The following is a 9,182-nucleotide window of genomic DNA, read 5'->3' as shown; positions in this document are numbered from 1 at the left end:
TTTTTTCCCAGCAATTTTTTTTTAAACCCTTGTACTTCGGTGTATTGTCTCATAGGTGGAAGATTGGTAAGGGTGGGCAATGGGGGTCAAGTGACTTGCCCAGGGTCACACAGCTGGGAAGTGGCTGAGGCCGGGTTTGAACCTAGGACCTCCTGTCTCTAGGCCTGACTCTCACTCCACTGAGCTACCCAGCTGCCCCCTCCCAGCAATTTTTGATAGAAAGTTCTTGCCCCCAAAACTTGGATATTTGATTTGGATTTACTATATGCTAGGTTACTCTGATCATTACTACTGTATATCGTTTATCTAATCTATTACACTGATACACCACCACTCTTCTTAGCCAATATCAGATCACATTGATTACTATTTCATGATATAGCTTGAAATCTGGTACTACCTTTTTTCACATTTTTCCCCATTGATTCCCTTGATATTTTTGACCTTTTGTTCTTCCAGATGAATTTTAGTATTTATTTTTAGCTCTATAAAATAATTCTTAGGTAATTTGATTAGTATTTTATTATTATTTATTATTATCCCTGTTGACTCCTTAGGAGCATAGGGCCGCAACCATCTCACGCCAGCGGACTCTGTTCTGGGCAACTTCCCCCAGCTGGGCCCATGTCATTCCGACTGTTTTTGTTTCATTTTCGGGCAGATCTTTGCCATGTCTGTTTTGGTCTTCCGACTTTCCTCCTCCCTGAAGGGTTCCAGCACAATGCTTGTCTGGCTACGTTGTCTTCCGGTTTTCGTAGCGTATGTCCTATCCATCTCCACTTACGTTTCTTTATGTCCTGACTAATAGGATACTGGATTGTTCTTTCCCAGAGACTAGAATTGGAGATCTTTTCAGGCCATCTGATGTTCAAGATGTAGCGTGACATCTATTATAATTTTAAATTAATTTAGGTAGAAACATAATTTTATTATATTGGCTTGGCTTACCTATATACAAGTAATAATTCTCTAATTATTTATTACATGTCTTTATTTGTAGAAACTATATGTATGCATTTGTATGCATATATATATGCATACACACATATTATTGTGCCTATATAGTTCCTGAATTTGTCTTGGCAGGTAGATTCTCAAGTATTTTGTATTGTCTGGAGTTATTTTAAATGGAATTTTTCTTTCTCTTCCTGCTCAGTTTAGTTGGTAATATCTAGAAATGATGATCTATGGCAGTTTATTTGATATAATATAGTTCTGCTGAATTTAATTGTTTCAATTACTTGTTTAGTTGATTCTCTGTGGTTCTCTAAATATCATATTATAACATCTGAAAAGTAATAATTTTGTCTTCATGATCTATTTTATTCCTTCAATTCCTTTCTTTTTCTTCTTATTGTTCTGCTCAGTATTTCTAGTACAATAATGAATGATATTGGTAATAATGGATATACTTGCTTCACCTTTGAAATGATTAGAAAACCTTCCTGTTTATCCCCATTATTGATAATATTTGCTCTTGGTTTTATAGATACTACATATCATTTTAAGGAAAGCCCCATTTATTTTTATGCTTTCTAGTATTTTTAAAAGGAAGGGATATTATATTTTGTCAAAAGCTTTCTTGCTGTATCTATTGACCCAATCATGTGATTTTTTATTATTTTTGTTAGTTATATAGTTAATTATGCATATAGTTTTCCTAATATGGAACCAACTATACATTTCTGGTATAAATCCCACCTGGCCAAAGTGTATGATCTTTGTGACATATCACTGTAGTCTTCTTGTTAATATTTTATTTAAAATTTTTGCATCAATATTCTTTAGGTAATTTGGCCTAAAGTATTCTTTTTTTTTATAGAATATTTTTCCATGGTTACATGATTCATTATTCTCCCCCAACCCCAACTTCTGTTCTTTTCTCCCTGCTACCAGAGCTAACAAGCAGTTCCACTGGGTAATACATGTATCATTGTTCAAAACCTATTTCCATGCTATTCATATTTGCAGTAGAATGATCTTTTAACATCAAAATCTGAGTCATATCCATATCAGACTATGTAATGGATCATATGTTTTTCTTTTGTGTTTCTGCTCCCACAGTTCTTTTTATAGATGTGGACAGTGTTCTTTCTCATAAGTTCCTCTGGATTGTCCTGGGTACTAGCATTGCTGCTAGTAGAAAAGTCTATTACATTCTATTGTGCCATAATGTTTCAGTCTCTATGTACAATGTTCTGGTTCTTCTCCTTTCATTCTGCATCAGTTCTTGGAGGTCTTTCTAGTTTACGTGGAATTCCTCCAGTTCATTATTCCTTTCAGCACAATAATATTCCATCACCATCAAATACCACAATTTATTCAGTCATTCCCCCATTGATGAACACCTCCTCATTTTCCAATTTTTGCCACATCAAAGAGCGTGGCTATAAATATTTTGTACAAGTCTTTTTCCTTATTATCTCTTTAGGATACAAAACCAACAGTGGTTTGGCTGGATCCAAGGGTAGGCATTCTTTTAAAGCCCTTTGGACATAGTTCCAAATTGCCCTCCACAATGGTTGGACCAATTCATAACTCCACCAGCAGTGTAGTAGTGTCCCAATTTTGCCACATCCCCTCCAACATTTATCATTTTCCTTTGCTGCCATATTGGCCAGTCTGCTAGGTATATTTCTCTAATCAAGAGGGATTTAGAACAGTTTTTCATGTGCTTATTGATAGTTTTGATTTCATTGTGTGAAAATTGCCATTCATGTTCCTTGACCATTTGTTGACTTGGGAATGGCTTGAATTTTTATAAATTTGACTTAGTTCCTTATATATTTGGGAAATTAAACCTTTTTCAGAGAGTTTTGTTATAAAAATGTCCTCCCAGGTTGTTGCTTTCCTTCTAATTTTGGTTGCATTGATTTTGTTTGTACAAAAACTTTTCAATTTGATATAATCCAATTCATTCATTTTACACATTGCAATGTTCTCTATCTCTTGTGTTATGGGTAAACTAAAGCTGTTATTGTTTAATCTAATTGGTAGTGTAGTACAGAGAGAGGGGGTCATAGCAGATTTTACAGGCTTTGGCTGAGTTCTAATGTCAGTTAGGAGTTTAGAATCTTGGAAGAAAGTTTCAGTTGGACCTGGGACCTCGTGGAGAGAGAACTGGGGCCAGCTGAGCTGCTTCTTCTCCTGCTTGAGATGGAAACTTAGCCTAGCTTTGGAGTATTTATTTGAGATTTGTTAATTTAGATAAACCCTTTGTATCTCCATACTCTACCTCATTTCCCTACCTTCCTTCCCTTACCTAAATGTCTGTGAGGAGTGAATAAGGAGATTAAATCAGAGAGTAGTTTCAAATCTGTGAGGGTTCAGCTATACTCTTGCAGTACTTTTTCTAGAGAGGTTTGGTAGCCATCATCATAATTCCTTTTGATTTCAAGATTACCTTGAGAGTTGAGTCAGGGCAGGACCTTGCTCAAACCCCATCCAGAGATGGGGTTTCCCCCACCTGAGGTTTCTTTAAGCAACTGTTAGGGCTTCCTTTAATTCCTTTCACCTGACAATTTAACCTGAGAAGACAATAAACCCCTTTTGTGTTTAAAACAGACCTTTTAGTTACTTTGTCAGTTAATGAGTAAAAAGGGGAAGAAGAAGAATAGAATCAACATACTCTGGGCTTGAAGGAAGGTGTAACTTCAAAACAAGTCCCTTCCTGTAAAATTAACTAAAGCCTGTAGTTAATTTCAATCAATCTATTTCCCCAGTTTGCCTTTAGTCTAAGTCCTATCCTCTCCCTGGAGATCTTTGTTACCTCAGTGTTATACTCCATGACTTCAGCCTCATTTTATATCCTGCAGCTCACTATTACATCCTACCTGAAACTCATATTACTTACCTAGCAAGTCCCTGAAAACATCCCTTCCAAATCCCCTTTAACCTAACACCTTTCCCAAATTCACCCATAACAGTAGGCAGTGGATAGAAGGCTGGAAGCAGTTTGATTCACCACCAAAATTATTTATTCTATGATGAGAGGTGAGGATAGGAACAGGAGTTAAGAATAGGATAGGAAATCTCATAATCCTTATGCTAAAAATATCTAAATAAACCCCCCAGATCTAACTGCTTTCTTTTCAGTGTCTTCTTGTCTGCCAGAGCAGACCTCCTTGAACTTTCTCTCAACTATCTTAAATAATATTTCTCTATTTAACTAACCTATGCTAACTGATGAACCTTAAATTGATAATGAACTCCTTAACTCCTTAACTGAAATCCAAACCTGTCAGAGAGACTTCCTGATAGAGAGCCAAAACTGAACAGCCCAGGACTCTAGTTCCCTCAACTCCAAACTGCTGGTCACAATGAACAGACAGTCCAGCTGCCTGGTCAGTTCTGAAGAGAACAGACCTTTCTGTCACTGACTTCTTCCCAACTCAGAATTATAAGATCAAACTCTGAAATCTTCACTGTCAGTTTCTCCTGAGAGAGAGAAAAACTGAACCAGCACCTCCCAACTCCTCTCCAACTAAAGCAGAGCAAAATAGAGTCCAAAACTCCCTCACTTCCTCTCTTTTATGGTAGAGCCTGAGTGATATTACTTAATTCTTTAAAACACTTGCTTGTTCTTGAATTCCTTCCATTCCCACAGATCTTACAAGCATGCTATTCAATGTTCATCTAATTTATTTATGATTTCACTCTTTATATTTAAGTCATTTACCCATTTAGAATTTATCTTGGTATAGGGTGCAAGATGTTGATCTAAACCTGATTTTTCCCCATACTGTTTTTCAATTTTCCCAGCAGTTTTTGTCAAACAGTGAGTTCTAGTCCTAAAAGCTGGGATCTTTGGGTTTATCAAACACTAGTGTGCTGAGGTCATTTACCCCTAGTCTATTCCATTGATTCACCCTTCTGTCTCTTAGCCAGTACCATATTGTTTTGATGACCACTGCTTTATGGTACAGTTTAAGATTTGGTACTGCTTGGACCCCATACTTCACTTTTTTTTTTTCATTATTTCCCTTGATATTCTTGATCTTTTGTTCTTCCAAATGAACTTTGTTATACTTTTTTCTCATTCTAGAAAAAAGTTTTTTGGTAGTGTGATAGGTATGGCACTGAATAAGTAGATTGTCATATAATTGAGCAAGATGGTTCTTAATAATTACCTTAATTTCCTTTTCATTAGAGGTGAGATCACCCTTTTCATCTTTGATACTGTTAATTTGATTCTCTTCTTTCTTTTTTTTTTTTAGATTAACCAGTACTTGGTCTATTTTATTTGTTTTTTTCAAAGTACTAGCTCCTACTTTTATTTATTAGTTCAATAGTTCTTTTACTTTCAACTTTATTAATTTCTCCTTTAATTTTTAGGATTTCCAATTTAGTTTTTATCTGGGGATTTTTATTTTGTTCTTTTCATTTTTTATGTTGCAAGCCCAATTCACTGATCTCCTCCCTCTCTGTATTGTTGGTATAGGCACTCAGAGATATAAATTTTTGCCTGAGCACTGCTTTGGCTGTATCCCATTGGTTTTGATATGCTGTCTTCTCATCATCATTCTCCTTAATGAAGTCCATTTTCCATGATTTCTTCTTTGACCTACCAGTTTTTTTTTTTTGTTTTTTTTTGTTTTTTTTTTTAAACCCTTACCTTCCGTCTTGGAGTCAATACTGTGTATTGGCTCCAAGGCAGAAGAGTGGTAAGGGTAGGCAATGGGGGTCAAGTGACTTGCCCAGGGTCACACAGCTGGGAAGTGTCTGAGGCCAGACTTGAACCTAGGACCTCCCGTCTCTAGGCCTGGCTCTCAATCCACTGAGCTACCCAGCTGCCCCCTGACCTACCAGTTTTGAAGAATTAGATTAGGCAATTCACTGATCTGTTCTTTCTCTCTTTTATTGATGTAAGCACTTTGAAATATGAATTTTCTCCTAAGTACTGCTTTGGCTACATCCTCTAAAATGTTTTGTTGTTGCTGTTATTTTTGATGAAATTATTGAATGTTTCCATTATTTGTTCTTTGACCCCAGTCATTTTTTAGGATTTGATTAGTTTCCAATTAATTTTTAATCTATGTTTCTAAGGTCCATTTTTTGAATGTAATTTTTATCATGTTATGGTCCAAAAAAGTATGCACTTAGCATTTCTGCTTTTCTGCATTTGATTGTGAGGTTTTCATGACCTAATCTATGGTCGATTTTTGTGAAGATTCCATTTACAGCTATTAAGGCATACCCTTTCTCTTCCCATCAAATTTTCTCCAGAGTCCTATCTTATTTAACTTTTCTAAAATTCTATTCATTTCCTTAATTTCTTTCTTATCTTATAGTTAGATTTATCTATTTCTTAGAAGGTATCCAGCAAAGAGAGCTGAGAAGGATCAATCTGAGAGTTGGGAAGAGAACCAAGAGAGAATGAATTCCTAAAAACATAGAGAAAAGAAAGTAGCAAGAAGAGCATGATCAACAAGTGTCAATGGGTAAAGAGAAGTTGAAGAGAATAAGGTTTGAGAAAAGGCCATTGGATCTGCCAGTTAAGAGATATTTAGTAACTTTTAGTTTCAGCAGAATGATGAGGTCTAGAAGCAAGATTGTAAGGTGGTAAGAGAGTGAGAGGAGAGAAATAAGAGACAGCTATTGTAGATGGCTTTTTCAAAAAGTTTAGCCACGAAGTGTAGAAGAGATATGGGATAACACTGGGAATGAAAGGATCCAGTGAGGGTTTTTTTTAGGATTGGGGGGACATGTAAGCAGTAGCAAAGAAGCCAATAGACTTATAGAGACTGAAAATAAATGATAAAGCTGAGATGAGAGAGGTGACTGTATTTGAAGAGATGGAATGGGTGTAGTAGAGGAATTGGTCATCGAAATGAGTAAAATGAGGATTTGGGAGATTATGATGTTTGAGGGAATATAATAAATATGTATGTTGAATTTGACTAGCATGAGAGCAATTGTTCCAGAGAAAGACTGTGAGACAAGAAGAGGAAGGAGTGTTCTAGAGGTCTATAAACCACAGCTAACATAATCTTGATTGGCTAAGAAATATGGATTGAAGATGAATCTCAAAAGAGAAAAAGGTAATTGAATGGTAATGGTAGAAGAGTTTGAAGGTATCAACAGGGAACAAGGAGTAATCCAATTTCCCCACCACAACTAGTAATTCAGGTGTATAAGTGAAAGTGCAACCCAGTGATAGCCAGGGCAGCTCTATCAGGAAGGTACCAGAGTTCTTTGAATGCAAATTAGTTTGAGCAAAACAGGTAAAAGTTTAGCAGGAAATCTTCTTGAAAGAAGAAACAAACATCCCAGAGAGTACAGTGGATGAATGGATGGTTGGGGTGATGGGGTGTTGCTTTGAAGGGGATGAGAATAAGGGACTGGTCAGTGGCAGATGAAGAATGAGGTCTAAACAATGGCAAAGGAAAGTTCAAAATCATTGGGATGGGGTGGGTTTGATGGGTAGGGGCAAAGGTAGATGTCCATAGGGACCTCAGCCTCAGGAAGAGTTATCCCAGCAGGTCAGGCAATTGTTTGTGGCAGGAAAGGGGTTAAAGTGAATTGTGGAAGATTCTTGGTTGTGGGGAAGGCAACCTCCTCTGTGAAGCTTTAGGTGGTTAAGACAGGATGCCATGAGCACAAGACTATCCACAATTATCTAAAAAAATTATTAAAATATTAATTCGTTTTCCAACTATATATCCATATGAGGCCAGATCTTCAGGTACTTCAACCAAAACAACATTGCAACAGATTGAATTTAGAATCATATGACAGTCCAAATGGGTTCTATTAAGTCTCACATTAAAAAAGATTTGTAAAAATATAGAACGATGCTACTCTTCTCCCTAAATTTTATTTTGGAAAATATTTTTTATAAAAATGTTATTTGTGTTAAAATGTGATGGATTTATTATTTTTAAATGTATTAATAATAAATAAACATTTGTCAAGAACCTATTAGATGCCAAACACTGCAGTACACACTGGGAATATAGAGGCAAAAGGCCTGCCTTCAAGGAGTTCACAAAATAATGAGGGAGGCAACAAAAACAAATACTGTATGCAAAAAAAAAAAAAAAAAAAAGCAATATACAGGATAAATAGGGAATAACAGAGGGAATGCTTTAAAATGGACTAAATTTATCAGTTTATCCGTAAAATACGTCATATATAAAAAACCTCTTTGGAGTCCTCGATAATTTACCAGGGAAAAGGCCTCCTGGACTTTTGAGAACAAAGTGATTCAGAATGGATTGCTCTCCTTGAAAACTGCCCGTTCATTTCCCTCAGTTATTTATCACTTGGGGAAAACATCCTCCTAAATGTTTGGGACTTGCATTTGGTGTTTCTACACCTGGTATTTACAATCCCTTCTCTAGAGCTTGATCCTGGGCAGTTTCATGAGTCCTGTAGCTCCTTCGGGGTGGGGCTGGCCTGACAGTCAATTCAGTAAGAGTTAATGCTTTCTCTGCCTTTTTGAGACAGGACCCAGTGGAGTTCCAAGGTCAGTACGGATTCTACCTCTCCCCAGAGGCGTGCATAAAACTAGGTAGCTCAGTAATCATAAATTAAAGAATCTGCCTGGAGCAGGGAGCATTTAACCCGAAGCGTGCCCATTCCCACCCTGTAAGCCAAAAACTGGCCTCTGAAGGGCGGTGCCTATGCTAGGGGCGGGAGCAGGCCAGGGCAAGGCCAGAGATGGGAGGGGCACAGAGAGAAAAGGAGGGATTATTGGAGACTGCTGAATATAGAGGCTAAAAGTGGGGAAAGAAGACAACCAGTTTTTGCCTCATTTCCGGTGAGCGATCAACTTGGGTCTTGATTGGTTCGTTGATCCGTGAGCTCAAACTGAGTTTATCCAATCGGTCGACGCTGGGGAGGCTACCAAGCAACTGAGCAGCTTGCTGGTGGGTTGCTTACTCTCTAGTTGGTAGTCTTTTTTTTTTTCTCCGTCTAGTCTGAGTGCGCAGGCGCTTGTGGTCGGTCCAGATTACGGCTCTGGAGTAGCTAGTGGGGCGGGGTTCGGAGTCTCGACCGCTGGTTAGTCCTTCTCACTGTTGCCTCCCTGTTGTGACTGAGAGAGCGCGCGCCGAGCGGCCACTACCTTCTCGCACCAGCTGTGTGGGTCCGAGTGCCTTTCCCCTCCCCCGCAGTCCCTGCGCTGACCCGCGGCCAGCCCCAGCCATGTAAACCTCCCTCCACCCCCCACCCCCCCACCT

The sequence above is a fragment of the Gracilinanus agilis genome, chromosome 2, assembly GCF_016433145.1.
Source record: "Gracilinanus agilis isolate LMUSP501 chromosome 2, AgileGrace, whole genome shotgun sequence".
In the NCBI taxonomy this organism is placed as follows: Eukaryota; Metazoa; Chordata; class Mammalia; order Didelphimorphia; family Didelphidae; genus Gracilinanus; species Gracilinanus agilis.
The sequence above is the reverse complement of the archived record's forward strand: the minus strand, read 5'-3'. Positions refer to the sequence as shown.